This window comes from Cyprinodon variegatus, unplaced genomic scaffold, assembly GCF_000732505.1.
Source record: "Cyprinodon variegatus isolate N-32 unplaced genomic scaffold, C_variegatus-1.0 Scaffold60, whole genome shotgun sequence".
In the NCBI taxonomy this organism is placed as follows: domain Eukaryota; kingdom Metazoa; phylum Chordata; class Actinopteri; order Cyprinodontiformes; family Cyprinodontidae; genus Cyprinodon; species Cyprinodon variegatus.
Genome location: NW_015150513.1, coordinates 1578111 through 1594983, shown reverse-complemented (window position 1 = coordinate 1594983; position 16873 = coordinate 1578111). Strand labels below are relative to the sequence as shown.

Sequence of the window (16873 nt, the reverse complement as noted above, 5' to 3'; positions counted from 1 at the left end):
TTTACTTTCTGAAAATCAGTTTCTGCTGCAAAAATGTAATTTTGAAAATATATTATTAGAGTTCAGACTAGAAATGATTTTAATCAGGAATAACCCTATGTCATTGATCTACAAATGGAACAACAGAGAGGACAGGGCTTTTAATTAATGTAAAAATGGCCTGCCATACTGACTTCAAATAAAACTACACATTAACTCGAGCATCAACCTTCACCTTTGCTATTTTCCTATCCATTGCAGCTGTAGCGCCATTTCTTTGTTGTTTAAACACATTCTCTTTTTTTCATAATTTCTTTATTAAAATCTCCACTTCCAGTAAGGTGAAAGAGGCACTTCCGGTCCCCTGTCATGATGGTGACTCATTGAATTTGGGCTCCACTGATAGTGTCTTTCCAAACTTCTAACGCAGGTGCTCAACTCTGAGTGGACCTATTTAGAGTTGATTAAACTAATTAATAGCAGCCGTTATGAAACCAAAAACTCAGAGTTCCCAACCTTACGCTAGATAAATTAAGAGATGTGCATTTGAATCTGAGTTTGTTAAACCTGCTTTCTGAAACGGACCCCAGGGTTAACTTGGTCTTATTCAAACCTGGTCAAAAGTAATGACCCAAGACTCCATTAACATAAACCCCATTTGCTTAGTTGAAAGTGGATCAAACATGGCAAATGTGAATACACCTCTAGATATCTGTGGCATTCAGTTTATAATGACAAGAGTTAAAGTTGTTTTTTTAAAGAAACCCAGTCCATGCATCAAGTGGGTAACTTTGTGACAATCTCTTGCCCATACAAACATGTGGAAACAGTGGACAGAAGAAAATTCCCTTTTAACAGGAAGAAATATAAAGATTTGCCATTGCAATGTTCTGTTAAATGAAGCATTTTTCATGAAGGCCAAAAAGCTTCATTTTATTTATTCTCACTGAGAGGACCTGATTGAGATGTTTGCTGTGTCCCAAGGGGAAATATAACTTTTTTTCCTTTCTTAAAAAAACAAACAAAACTGAACTTGTAGCACCTCTTCCAAAAAAGGATTTTCTTTTTAGGGTACAACTTGTACAATTTGTTTTGACATCTCCGCAGAATGACTTTAGTCAAGTCAATAGATTCTCCCCCTTGAGCTGTTTATTTCTGCAGATCCCAGTGAGCTACCAGGTACTTTTTGGCTCTTTACTCTCTGATTATATTTCTCTTTTTGCAGTATTTCAGTTTAGGTTGACTGTTATACTGCATGGCCATAGACCATCTATATTCACATACACCCTAAGTTACTCAAAGACACTATTTGCTGTTTTGCTGACTTTAAAGCCAAAGGATTGCACTATATACACACAGTGGTATATCAGAATAAATTTTTACAAAAAAAAACTTGCCACAATTTTAAGATGGGAAAGATTTTAAAACAATCAACTGATTTTCATGGACTTCATAATTATGGACTATGTGGTGTTGACATATGATCCAATATTTCAAAAGGTGTGAGCAATCACTTTGAGTTACACTTTATGATGATCAGATTAAAGCTGCCTCAAATCTAGATGCATGGGCATAGGTTTGCATAGGGACCATAGGGACATGCCCCTACCAAAATTTGGGACCGACCTACTTGTCCCTACCAACAATTAGATATGAATAACATGTTTATAATTTACAATAAAGCGTTGTTGCAGCAGTAGAGGAGTTCTGGATGGAGAATATTGACAGACGAAAACATGTTTTATCTAAAATGCAAAATGTTAATAAATTTTTTAAAAATTTTGTATAATTCCTGCTTTAAGTGGGTCGCTCTGTGAGATAAAGACATGTTTTAGAGTCTCTATACTCCAGCTAACGATTAATCGATTCATTTGTTGACATCATTTCAAAAATTGATTAATCCAATGAATTGTTTCAGTCCTAAATAAAATACATGAAATGGGTTAAACAGAGTAACTACAGCCTAGATGTACAACTTGTAGAGTGAAGTTAATATATTAAATGCTCAGTTCCAGTCCCTTTTCTAGTTCCAGTGCGCATGTAAACACAATACATTTATTTGCCGTCCCTTGAATCTATTATTTCACTTTGTTTCATGATACAGAGAGAATATTTAAAAGGTAAGAGTGGGATTTAAACTCTGTTTACCGCTGCACAATTCAATATCTTCAAAAATAAAAAAGTATAAATCCACATATAGCAAACATATTTAGACTATATTCTTTTAAATAGGCATAGATTTAAATTCTGTCTTAGTTGCTGGTAATTTCAAATGCGAACCTTTTAAAGTGGAAAAAAGTCCTAATTCCTCATTCATCAGTTTCAGTCACTGATAAACAGTATCTAGTGTGTGTGTTGTGCTTATAAAATTTGTATAAATGTAGCAAGAAATGCTGCTTTTCTCTTTTAACGAAATACACCCTGATTTTCACATCAAGCATAAAAAAACAAGCATGCATTTTTTTGCATAGGACCAACGACATCAGACACAACACTGTTCCTATATCAAGCCTACGCTTTTTGTCTAGATGTAAACCTGATAGAGCGTTTGCGTTTAAATGTTAGCAGTCAAAGGTGATGTTATAAAGAAAAATGCAGAATTATCCCTTAAAGAGCTTATGGTGTTTGACATCATTTAGAAACACTTGCTTTATTTCAAAACTTTGTGGGCTGACGTAAGTAATGGTAGGATGCGCGTGTGTGTCTGTGCGCGCGTGTGCGTTCATAGAGAAAAGATGGAGGATGGACGATGAGATGGGGGGAGGAAGGGGGGGAGTTTCATCATGAACGCGCCTGACGGATCCCCGGCGGAGAGGGGCAGCGAGAACGCGCATCTCCGTCCTCCGCTCGTGAAGACACTGCAGGGGAGCCAGATGCCCGACTGCGAGCCGCTGCCTGTGGATCCTCATCCCGGATGCCAGAGCAAGCGACGCATCACATCCCAGTACATAGAGGAGGAGGAGGAGGAGGAAATAAAAATTGTGGAGTGACAGATAATGCATTTTGTGATTATTTTTTTTTTTACTCGCTCTTTCTGTGTTTTTTAGCGTGTGATTCAAATGAAGAGCATCTTTGGACTTGGAGCACCGGGCATCTTTAGACAAAATAACAGCCGTTATTCCACTGCTGCTGCCGCGCTGCTGCTTACTGTGAATTTGGGATGTGTCGTGCAGCTCTCTGCACCAAACCATGGAGATTATATCACGTGGATTTATGCTTTTTTTAACAAAACTGGACATCTACAGTAACAACGTTTTAGTTTATAATTTTGGATTACTTTCCCCCACCGCCCCCCTAATCATCTGTTCTGTTCTTTTATTTGCCCACGTTCTATGATTTCATGTCTATAGCGTTTGCAGATCTTTTATTTAGACCGTTTATTATTATATTTTACACTTTCTTCCTTTTCCCTGTCTTTTTTCTTTTTTTTTTCTTTTTGGACTCGATGAAGTGGGATGCCTCAAGGAAAACATTAGTGAGGCGCAGCAGCAAAACGTGAATGAATAATAGTCCCCTTCTCCATCTGAGACGTGCCATGGATGGGAAACTTAACTTGTGTCCACGGAACCGATCGGGGAATCGCATCCTCCTCAAATAACTGCTGCTGCTGCTGACAGCGACCAGGTAAACGGATCTAAAATCTAAACTTTGGCTCCCTTTGTGTGGATTTATTTAATGTCTGTGTGTGCGATCTTTGAGATGGTACACAGGTGGGACAATTGACAGCTGAAAAATCCCCTGTGCGTAAACGGAAGAAACAAGGGTTTAGGATTCTAGCACATAAAAATGAGCTGGAACTTTGCGCAGTGGCCACACAGACGTGCGGTGTTATTTCCACTTCCCATTCTGGGGTCGCTGGAGGCGTTGGTACAGTAGGTTTACTTTATTTAGCTTGGAAAGGGGCTCACCTTATCTTCTTAAGTTTAAAATAGACGTCTTATGTGGCAGATTAACCAGCTCTAGAACTAATTGGCAGGATTCATCGTCCGAAATTTGGTGACAGCGATTTTTCGTGAGCCGCTGCGCGCCCGAGTGAATGAGAGGACGCCTTCTCCCACTGAATGTTAAAAGAGGATGCATGAAAGAGCGTGCAATGCAAGTGAAGAGAAGGGGGGGTCACTAGCGACGCGTCGTGCAACAGAAAGCCCTTTCAAAACTGCACTATAGCGGCGATTCGTCTGCGCCTGCCGCAGTGGCCCGCTGTCAAAGCTTAGCTCTACCTTTTGCGCGCGTTGCGTAAAAACTCCCCATCACAGCCGCTCGCCCTTTGGGAAAGCAAGCAGGTGGCTCCCGCGTGACGCTTAGCAAGAATGACAACCTGGGACGCGACGGGGAAAAAAAAAAAAGGGAGTGCAAAGGAGCCTCCGAGCGTCTCTCCCCCCTGTCTGTTCCTCTCTGCCATCTGTTGAGCGCGCGCTCTCATCTTCACGCACGTTGAATTCGAAACTGCCACTTCTACCTGTATTAAATCCCTGTTGAATATTCATAAAATGTTACTCACACGGTCACGGGGAGCTGGAGTGGTTTGTTTCTTTAAAATGCCTTCTGTAATATGTTAAACATTGTGCCGTGCTGTCGTAACTCGCATGGAAAGCTTTGCAGATGCATTGATTCATTTGCAGTGAATGAGTTTCGTTCATTTTAGATGATCAGGTTATCAGCACCCATGGGTTGCGCTGCTTTTTGATTTCTTTTTTTTTTTAACATTTTTCTTCTTACAATCACACACCTACGTGAGTATTTGGAGCCTTTCATGCAACACATGATCACAGAAGAGTCCACGATTGTATGAAATAGTTGAAATGAATAGGTTTTCCACCAAAAGGGGAACCTCAAAGAGATGTTGCATTGACTACTAAAGTGGACTAATGATTTTGAAGGGCACATTAAGAATAAAAGCCTTGTCAGGGTAGTATGGGCATGCTCTAATTTTGGATTTTAGGTGTGATGGGATCTATATAAGCCTGATTATATAAGCCTGATTTAGAGTCATCCAGAGTCATCATAAGTATGGTGTGCTGAAGGTGGCGTGTAGTGTTTTCCATCATAAAGCCTTTTGTATGTCATGTCAATGTAGGGTATTAAGGAAAATATTTGATACTCAATACCATTTTCGATACCACAAGGAAAAAAACTCCAAATTTCAACAGAAATATTTTGATTAATAATTAAAATACAATAAATAAATACAATAAACAATAAGAACAACATTTTGAGGTTGTTTGCTGTGCACAGTATTAAGCAAGCTTCATAAAAAACTTACAAAATTAAATTAAGTTTACCTTACTCGGCTATGCTTTGCACACATAGCAATGACACTAGCCAAACCGGTTAACAAACAAAAATCATTCTCAGCAGCTGCACCTGTTACAAAAAAAGTCTGAAACTAAAAAGTACACAGAAATATTCAATCACACAGTGTTCAGAAAGTGCATTTTCCTCTATAATGCACTTTAGATAAATCACTGTTTAGGTGCCACTAGTGGTAGCACTGTATTGATACTTTTAAAAATGAGTATTGTATCCAGATACAACGTTTCAGTATCGATACATTTTTGAGTATAGATACTTTTGACAACCCTATGTCAATGTTTTACTTTTCTCATCTGGCCAAAGCACTTTCTTCAATGTTTGTTGTGTTTTTATTTTGAATTTTACTTTATTATTATTTTTTTTTTAATCAACAATAGCCTTAAGTAAAATGCTGTATTGGCAAATTTTTCACTTAAGTCCACAAGCCACATCAATGGCACACATCAATCATTACAGTGAGCTAGAGGGGCTGTTAGATACAACTTTGCTCAAGCTCTTTATGGATAGTTGATATTGTTAATTAGATCAAAAGTCTGTACACTGTATGAAAAATTTTATATTTTTTTCATTGCTTTTATTTATTTTTGTTTCCATTCAGTTAAACCATTTACTAGGTAGGGAGGATATCCTTGGAACCTTCACAAAACATGGCAATTATCTGACTAGTAGGAGGCTCTTTGTAGCTGCAAAGCATGCTTATACTTCTTGTTAGTCAGAGTTTTTATAAAAAATAATAAAAGGATTCCTTTCATAACAGTTACTGGAAGTAACACATGATAATGATAAGACTACCATGCTTTATACAGCACTCTACTTCCAGCCTTTCTGTAAGTGAAGAAGAAGTTTTTATCTTGTATATTTCCTCAATGTTCAGGTTGGAACATATTTTGGACACACAGAAGCTTTAGCATTATCTGAAAATGATTAAGAAGCAAAACGCCAAAACCTCCATTAAATACTAAAACCACAGGGATTAATGACCTCACAGGGATAATGCAGGTTTTTCCACAAATAGATTTGTTTAAGGTGATAGAACGTGCAAAATCAAATTTAGTATTCTCCTAGTGCTACAGAACAGTTCTGTTTTCAGCACCATGGACATCGCCAAGATAGGTCTCAAAACACTGAACTGTTGATTATTACGAGTTAGACCTGGAGTTTTGCTATAGGTGGATGAATCTAATGTTTTCTTATTCCTAACTCTTAACTCCAGGAAAAGTACTAAATCCACACTGTAGACAGTCAGTGAAGTACAAAACATTTTAATGTTCGAAGTCTGATGTAAGAAGTATCTAGATGGATTTTCCTCAATTCAGAAAAATAAAATGAATAAAGCACAAGCAATAAATGCTGAAATTTATAGAGAAAATATTTAATTTAATCTAATTCTAGGCTTACTAATTTTCCTAATATACATAAGCAACCTTGACATTTGGAACTGATTAATAGGTAACGTGTGTTTTTCATTATCAAGATGGGTTTAATATTTTCTTTTATTGTGTATTTATCTACTGGCTGTTTACCTCTTTTAAATTAAAGATAATTTCTCATAAAAGATGAATTAAAATAACTTGGATGCAAACTTCTTCATAACATTCATTGATTCAGCATAACATTATGAACCACTACTTAATAGTGTTTTGTTTCCTCTTTTGCTTCCAATGCAGTCATGATCCATCAAGGCATGATGTATAGCAGATAACTGCAGGACATATTTTAGATCCTGCAAGTGGTGAGGTGATGTCTTCATTGACTTATTTGTCTTTTACATCTCATCAAAACTTCATTGGTTAAGGTCTTGGAATTCAGAAGCCAGCAAATCAACACCTCCAACTTGTGTCTTTTTGGCCCTTTTTTGCTTTGTGGTGGTGTTTTCATTGCTGTTACTTTAAGAAGCTATGGCCATCAACAGTCTATAAAGTGGTGTCTATAGGGTGAAAGCGCCTTAATAGTGGATGTATAAAATCGGATCCAAAATGGATGTGAGATGTATGATTTTCCAGCAGAATATTGACTAAAAATCATTACTCCCATTTTTTGTTTGTCTAATCAACATGTTATATTGCAACCCAATATTTACCACAATTTACTAACAAATGCAATAAGGCCGAGATAGTTATTGTGATTCAACGCTCAGTAGTCATTATGGTATACAATGAATAGATTGCATTGATTGACAGACAGAAATGCTTTATATACCCTAGAATATAGTTTGTTACTGGTCTTTTAATTCTGTAATATAATTTAGTGTCATTTTAGTTAAAATTAATATTTTCATAAACAAAAAAATAAAACTTAACAGAGAGAGGCTGTCTGAGAGTAAATCTCCAGTTAGGAAGAAGGAATCATTGGATCATTTTCTGGCAATATTTTCACCATGTGCCATGTTGGCAGGTACAACACTTTTCTCCATAACAGTGTTTCCCTCTTTTGAATTTGTTTTGCTTTTGCCAAACTGGTTCAGACATTGTTGACAGTGATCTCTAGAGAGTTTTTCAGTCTCTGTTTCGAAAGAAGACTTTTATCTTTTGGGATTTTCTTCTTCAAGGCTTTGCTGAGGTCCACAGTTTCTCCCAAAATCAAGCACTTCATTCACTATTGTAGCTGGTGCTTGGATGATTTTCAACCTGCTATAGTAAATGGCTTGAATAGGCTCAATAACTCTTAAAGAGATTTGAATTAGAAACTTTATAGATTTTTCTTTGGAGTTAATCTTGAATAATAAATAAATTAAATGAAAATTTGGGGTGTAAGGAGTCTGTCAACAAAACAAGAACAAAAACCTTTTAACACACTACAGGGTCTTGCTTCTTTTTTTATATACTGTATATGCATGTATACTGTGTATACATTTTTCATTGAATTTATAAATGCATAAAATAGAACTACTTATTTCAAATAAGATATTGACATACAATTTAGAGGAATTGTGTTCTGTGTTACACAACTCTACAATTTGCATTCTTGAATAACTGGAGATGTGCATTGCTATAAAAATATATGACAGAATATTGAAAAAAATACATGAAATCATTTGTAGACTAAAACACAGCAGGAGGGTCAAAGAAAGCTGAGAAATGAAATGCAAGTAATGGCTTTGCTATCGCTGAGTGATCATCCACGCAGCTGCTAGAAGTGCAACACATATGACAGTGTGGGACATATCAGCTGAAGATATATTAAAACGGGCCAGCTCTGTGGCAGTTTTATAAAGCCCATAAATGTGATACTAATAACATCTTCAATATCCACCCACATGTCACAGACCAGTGCTGGCACTGAAATATTTTTTTCATCCTCCTCCTCCACTGCTTATCTCACTGACTTCAACCCTTAAAACCTCTTCTTCACCTGCATCCCTCCCTCTGGTTTTATTTTTCTTTCACGTCTCATTTTGGCTCAAGAATTTCATATGAAGTGCACTCATCAGCACACACCCTTGGCAGGAGGGAGGAATCCCTGTACAAAAAAGCGGTAGTGGGGCTTCAAGCTGTGTGTGTGCACACATGCAGGCTGTTTAACTAGTGCATATGTACCAAGAGCCAGGCGACAGCTTGGTCTTGCCTGGATCACTGCACGCTAGCTGTGCCATTGTTCCTCTGACACCACTCTTTTACATGTGCAAAAAAAAAAACACTTCCTCCCCATCACTGCTGTCTCCCTAACAAGCTCTCCCCCCTTTCTCCTCCTTATAGTTAATCCTATAAACCAATTGTATGAACTCAATGCCTTGTCAAAAAGTTATCAGTGGCTTATTTTCTGATGTCAAGAGGAACAAGAATAATAAGTCACTATTTACTTATTTTGGTGCACTACAACCACAAACTTAAATGTTTTTTTTAAGGTTTTATCTGACAAACCATCAGAAAGTGATGTGTACAGTAACTAAATTGCATGCAAAATTTCTATGGTTTAAAATTTTTTAGTTAATTAAAAATCTGAACCACATATGTATTCAATCCCAACTAACACCCCTATATTTTTGTAATGCTTTTATATGTGTATATATATATATATATATATATATATATATATATATATATATATATATATATATATATATATATATATATATATATATATAAAGAGAAAGAGAGAGCTCTAATGCAAATGTCTACAAGCGCTCTTAGGAAACATCAGTGAACAGATGGCATCACAAAGACCAAGGGAGACAACAGACGCAGCTTTTAGGTTTCCGGATAAAGTTGTAAAGAATTTTAAACTTGAGTTGCATTACATAAACCAGTACATGAGGTGTTTTTTTTTTTCTCGATTTACAAATGAATTTGGCCAACTGCAAACAACTGCAAACACATAAAGAAATGACTGGTTGCCTCATTAAAAAGAGATGCAGCTATGATGTTAGGTGGTGGAAGTAACATGCTGCGGTGATTCCTTTCTTTAGCTGGAACAGGTTAACAGTGAGGGTTGAAAGAAACCAAATTATCGTCTAGTATTTCAACAAATGTAACGAGCCCCTTAGAAGAGCTGAATATGAATGCGGTGCATGTCTAATTATAGTTGCCGGATATGTGTTTGTGTGTGTTTGAGATCTGTGTGATTGGGGGGGATACAACATCACACTTTCATATAATATAATCAAGAATCCCATGAGAATAAAAACGTACACATTTAGACAGACATGCAACTCTACTAATTCAGGACACATTTAAAGGCAATTCATTTTTATCTGTGAATGCACACTCATATTAACATACATGATACTAAACACAATTCAGCAGAAATGAAATTGAAATAAATTACAATTGTGTTTTTCTTGATGTAATGTGAAGAAATTTGCAGCAGTTCAAATGGTATAAGGACTTCTTTCTTTTAATTCTGGGAAAGTGCTGGCTTTGATTAAGAGCCATAGCTAAGGTTTGTGTATTATCTTAAACAGGGCATAGCATCTAATCCCATCATTGTGGTTGGTTGGGTTGATTCAAGTAACATGCACTGACAGACAGGCTTAGGAGTTCTCCTCAGCACATCTAAAGTATCTGCTGTCATCTTCCTGCAAATCAGCCGTCAAAGGCCCAGGTCAGCAGATAGCAAGTGAACAAGTATAACTCAGTAAAAATATAGGGTTGAAGGAGAGGTCAGAGATAAACTGAATAGGAGAATTCTTATCTATTCCCTTAGCTTCACTCCTCAGTTTCATATAGTGTGCCCCTCCTCATTCATATGCTCTGCCATGCTCCATTTGGAGTCACAGATGCCTCTATCACTGGGGCAGGATTCATTTGGCATGGCCCTGGGTGACTGTGTCAATATTTGTGATGAGTGCCATTTTGGTTTGGGGTGCCTCTATAGGCATGACTGGGCTGAGACGATGTTATCCCACAGAAGATTTATCAGGAAATAAGGAAACCACATGAAAAGGCCTATAGACCACATTTGTGTAGTTAATTGAGTATTTTTTGGCCAAACACTCAACAAAAACTAAAAAACTTAAATAGAGAAATAAGTGCCTTGAGCTGCTAAGATAACGTAGACCTCTGATTAGTATTGTTTGCATTTAGGGTACCAAACTGTCACATTACAAACACAAAGAACACTTAATTTGCACATGTCTTCTTTTGTTAAATCTTTTTTCTGCAAAGATGAATGAGAAGACTTAGCAGGGCAATGACTGTGCAGTTTCAGTTTGTTACTTCATGTGCTTCAAGCTGTGCAGCCTTGCACACAGGCTCCTAGTCGGTGACTGACTGCGTCCCGGTAGTCATATTTGCTTTTTTATGTAATGTTTTTCATAATGTGCTGGGGGTTGAAAAAAGGCAGGAGCTGGCAGATTGTATTGATTCAGAGCATCTAAAGCTGTTGTTTTATGGCACCATACAGGAGGGCCTGAGAGGATTCTTTAAGTTAACGTGTTTTCATGATTGCTTTTTCTCACCAACTTATAGGATAAGCTTTTTTCTCTTCATCACAGTCAGCCTTTACAATGTCTCTAAAGCTCTTGTTTCATTTCCTCCCTTTGCCTTCTTTTTTCATGCCCATACGTTATGCCTTGTTTACTGTCTTCTTTTTGACTATTTTTATATCTATGTAACATCCAGGGTCTCTTTTCTTTCATAAACGCATGCAGGCAATATTCCCCTAGTGTCACACTCATTTGGCCCCTGTTTCTTTGCTTTATAAGAAAGGAGGGTTTAGGTTTGCAGGATAAAAAAGTAAAAAGGTTTTCTTCATTGAAGCATATGGAAGAACTTTAAAGTCTTGTCCTGTGTGTTCCTACAGGATAGTGTACTCTTTGTGCATAAACATTCAGTTTTGGTTACCAGTACAAGCGCTGAATCCTCACTGGCTTTGTAGTAGTAGTGCAACTCTCTGTGTCAACCTGAGGGTCTTGTTAGCAACCTGACCTGCAAAGGTACACACTTGCAAAATAAGACATAGCCCTAAAAGAGATCACAGCTGTAGAGGCTGTAGAGGTGGACATGCAGTATTTAAATTACAGGGACTTAGGGTGAAGTGATGGTTTTTTTTGGGTACAGGGAGGTTAATAACTCATGGGCTGTTCAGTGGGGCAGTGGGAAGCACTGCCGCCTGCCAGCAAGAAGATCAGGGTTCAATTCTCAGCCTGGCTCTTTCTGCATGGAGTTTGCATGTTCTCGTTCTTGTCCGGCTTCCTCCTTCCAAAAAAATAAAAAAGTAAAAAAAACATGACTGTTAGGTTAATTACTTTCTATAAAATTGTCCTTAACTGTGAGTTTGTGCGTTTAATTGTTGTTTGTCTCTGTGTTGCCCTGCGATGGACCCGGTGACTTGTCCAGGGTGTATCCCGCCTAACAGCTAGAGATAGGCACCAGCACCCCTTGTGACCCCAGCAGGGATAAGCGTGACAGAAAAGGAATGGATGGATGGGTTAATGACTATAACTCAGTTGATGTAAATGATGTTATTTATACTGTGGAAGTAACCCATGAATACATGGAAATCATGATCCCAACCAAAAATGCCACAATAACATCCCTAGGGTACTTGGTTCAAACAAAAATGGGTAAATTAACACATCAGGTATGAATTCACTTACCTTGGATGAGCCCTTAAAATTGTTATGGTCTACAAGTAAAATATATAACTTAAACTGATGCATACGTTCAAGCTACCAGACAGTACTGTTAAACCTTTACACATTTAGTATAAATAAAAGAACAAATTAAGGTAAATCGGAGTCTTCTACGTCTAAATAAAATCAACATTTTCTGTTGGAAACAAAAAGAAAAATGTTGCCACTCTACAATTGTATAAGTTAAATAAAAAAACTCACCAGGTAACTTGTTTTCCCTAAGAATGGGTAATATTTAAAGTTTAGATTAGAATAATTTTAAATTTATTTTTAACAAAAAATTATACATTCAGCAAAGTCTGGCATTCACACCCTTGTCTTTGCAAAGGAAGGAAAGAAGGGCAGAAAAGAGAAAGCTGGAATTTCTCCTAAATAAGGGCATCTCATCTCCCTGGGCTGTTGTTGTGATTAAAATATATTCTTGGAATGTGCTCAGCTTGCCTGTTTGAATAAAAGTTGAGAGAAAAGTAATATCACAGACATTTGGAGGTACCAAACCGATGAAAGGTTTTCTCCTTTCATTGGTTCACTGCTTTGCCATTGGCAGAATGTGGTGCATGTGTAATTACACTTGCCACGGTGTGTGTGTGTGTGTGTGTGTGTGTGTGTGTGTGTGTGTGTGTGTGTGGATATGATGTGCTTGTGGAGGAAAGTGCTTTGCAGATCTAGAGGCTTGTTGGGACTACAGCTTGTGTATTTAGGGAATAAGCAATGGAGACAGGTAGAAATCCATCCCAGAGTGATGCTGGGTTGTCTCTCAGTCTGACAGGTTTGTATGCCGACAGTACAAAGCTGGCAGAGACATTATGTCTTTGTGATAAATACCTGTTGTCGTACTTTCTTGGGTGTTTCTGAAATCAGGACATGAAGCTAATTAAGACAGATTTTGTGTCTTCGGGTCTTTTTGTAAGCACTTGTACTTGTTGTAGGCCTAAAGGCAGCATCTATGCACTTTTATCTTCCAAACAGTTAAGAGTACAGTGGTTTGTATAAATGATAGACATTAAACACACAACCCAGTGTGGACTATTTTGCTAACTCAGTCTAGGGTTGAATTAAAACAATGTTTTATTTAGGTTTTCTCACAGCATGCTGGGTTGGAAGAGCAAACCCAGGAATCAGCTTAGTGACTGTATACTGAGTCAGTGGGTCAAAAGGACATACCATAATATTAATATTGAAACCATGTTGAATTTGAAATGTTTCAGTTTTATGTTGCTTTATGGTTGCTTTTTAACTTTTAGTGGAAACCAGCATTAATAAGCATTTTAAACATCGGCTGCGTATGCTGACTGATGTTAAAAAACACCAAATTCTGTGATTCTGTGAAGTTTTACTATCAAAACGCAGAGATAAAAAGTTAGCCCTTAAAATTTCTTATTTTTTCTCTCAATCCACTGTATATAATACCCCATGCCCCTTTTCCTCCTTTTGTCACATTCTTTTGACGATAGAGCCAATGTGACAAGTGAATTTCTCCACTGTGAGATCAATAAAGTCTATCTTATCTTAAATCCCCAAAGGCAATCTTGCATAAAAGTGAAGGCACACACAAGTAGTGTGATTATAAAATCAAAGCAAAAAACACATACATAATGAAACTAGGACAAAAAAAAAAAGATCACATCTGAAAAAAAGTCAAGCAGATGTAAGCCACACTGTAATACTTGAAAAGCTGTCAATTCCAGTTTCGAAGTAAAGCAAAGCAGGCCATCTCAAGACATTATTCTGTATACTTTTGCTTTATTATTTTTATGTTTCCACTGTGTATCTGCAAATTTGAAAGTAATGGAAACAGGGAAAACAATCTATTTACTTTCACTGAATGAAAAAGTTGTGTCCAAGCTATTTACCTGTAGTGTACGAGTGGACCTAACTTCCAGCCCAAAATTCACAAAAAAAATAAATTTTGGGTTTAAAGTAAGCAGTTTCTGGTAAGTTTTCTGGTTTAAAAAAAAAAAAAAAAAGATGTTGACGAATTCCACTAGTTCACAGTTGAAATTGTCCAGTTTGATATTTATATTGTCTAGTTTAGGTCAATATTTGAACTGAAGTTGTTTGGCATGGGCGTAGGTTTTAATAATGGTCTAAGTCCAAGTGGGTTTGTGGTTGGATAGACTGTATCTTTAGAGTATGGAGACATAAAAAGCAATGGACTATCAACTTGAAAATTACCTTTTGTAATCATATGTAATTGTTAATTGAAGCAATGGAGAGTTCCCTGGTAAGGTTGAGATAAAACTAGCAGAAAATCTATGAAAACCTAAAAACTTTCTGAAAAAAAAAGAAACAAAAAGCATAAAACAAATTGATTGCATCTGCTACTGCCAAGGTTAACAAAATGTTACATTTTATCAACCATTTAAGATTTTATGGTGTCTTTAAAATTTCATTTTGTACATGTTTTCATTATTCAGAAGCATTTATGAAACTAACTTCTAGAAACTGATTCTTTATTCTTTCTTAAAGCAAAATTTTTCATAATAGGTCAATAAATATTAAGCAGTCAACCAGAGTGCTATTTTGCACACTTTTGGTCCTGCTATCTCTCCTCAGATTCCCAAAGCTCTTAAATTTAAACTTAAATGTTTAGCTTTCAATCCCCCTGATTGTTAATGACTCTATTGGTCTCTCACCTGATTGCATTTGCCTATCTTATATTGCAACAAGCATATGTACGAGAGTATCACATGATCATTTTCAAAAAAACAACAACCATGAAAAGACATACTACCTTAAACTGCCTTGGAGCTTTTAATGTTAAAAAACTAAATTACTGCACTTAGTGGCAGGACTCCAATTTTTATGGGTTTACATTGAGAAGTAAAAGGTCTTTTACGTCTGAACTGTCAGTCTTTCGTAGATACATTGTCTAATTTAGTCTCCCTACTAAACATCCTGACCAGAGGTAGCCCTCGGCTTGCATTTGCAGCAATTAGACCGAAAGATGAAATGAGAAGGTTGCACAGGCCAGCTATGTAATTAAACTTGGAATGAGAGGCCATGCTGCTCTGTGATGTAATGCTCCACTCACCGCCACACTGTTTGCAGGCTCTGGCTTAGTGAGTAAGGATTATGCTCTTCCTAACCGAGGTTCACCTTTTTTGGGCGATATCATGAATTTGTATTAATATGCTCATGACAACAAACACATATGTGTATAACTGTATAATATTACAACACATTACTAAGAATAATAATCTTAGAATGTACAAATTTGCAACTATTTATGGAAGCTTAAAAAAATCAGCCAACGCACATTGAGAAGGTCTATTTTTTATTTGGTAGCCTGAGATATTTGGCAGACATTGTGGTTCCTGGAAAGAAAACCTTTACATACATACAATACCTCACTGCAGCAACAATTCTAGCCCCCGATCCCATATAATTTATTAAACATATACACAATCCAAACAAGATACATATGCAACCCCTTAAGATAATTGCTATGACCCCAGATTCTGCTTCTAGTAGAACTTAACTAGAAAACCTTGAAAGGAGATCCTGAACAGGTGCTCAACCATATTATCTGATTCACTTTGCTGAGGTTGTACCTCTACTTTTAGCTCTGCCAGGTTATGGATTTCTTCCCCTCATACTGTAAGACTGATCTGCCTATTTCAAGAGGTAGCCTATTTTGTCTGTCTGCATCTTGGATCATGTCCATTCAGTGACAATTCAGATCCCAAGACTATACGTAGGTGAGGGTTGCAAGCTCTGATACACAATATTTACTTTCCTGTTTGAGTTTACACAGCATCTTGTTAACTTTAAATATTTGTCCAGTCCCACTAAAACAACTTTCAGCTTCTGAGTGTGACCTTTGTTTGAAATTTAAACTTAAGAGCCTGAAAGATTCACTTTTGTATCTGAACATTTTATTTTAAAGGGACAGATAAAACTTCAGTTCACTGACCTAGTGACAGTACATGAAGTATATCAAGCATGAATCCTGTTTATCCTGTAGGTACCTCTGCAGGATCAACAGGATCACAGGTGTTAGGCTATAGAAGGCCCTTGAGGATATATGAGAGCGAAAGCAGAATGATGAATCTACAGCTTAGACTCAAAAGTTATATAGACAGAGATACTTAAGACTTCAGAGTGTGACTTATGGGACTGTGTTGGGTTCTTAGGGCTCTAACAAAGACTTAGAAATTAGCTTATTTGCACAAATAATGTAATGAAACCAGTATAGCTTTTTGGCATCCAGTTATTACATTTGGGAACCTATTAAGTTCCCCTTTATTTACTTCCAGTTAAATATATGGAACAGGTATTGATTATGCCATAAATTCTTTTTTGATGAATGTATCCAATAATGTGTGTGATTTTCTGTTGCAGTTTGAATTAAGAAAGCAAAACACACACTCTTTTGAAATATTCCCTCACCAAATGTTACAATTCTCAGAAACAAACACTATATATATATATATATATATATATATATATATATATATATATATATATATATATATATATATATATATATATATATATATATATTTA

General features: G+C 36.7%; 1 protein-coding gene across 17 annotated transcripts in view; it reads left to right on the top strand.

Annotated features, from left to right (window-relative positions):
- The first annotated feature begins 2861 nt into the window (after positions 1-2861).
- The window catches only part of LOC107082735 (adhesion G protein-coupled receptor B2-like), a 341510-nt gene continuing 327498 nt past the window's right edge, over positions 2862-16873 (top strand). For all 17 annotated transcript variants that reach the window (XM_015371552.1, XM_015371567.1, XM_015371564.1 and 14 more), the window contains exon 1: positions 2862-3603. The gene's annotated coding sequence lies outside the window, so the exon portion shown is untranslated. The remainder of the gene's footprint in view (positions 3604-16873) is intronic.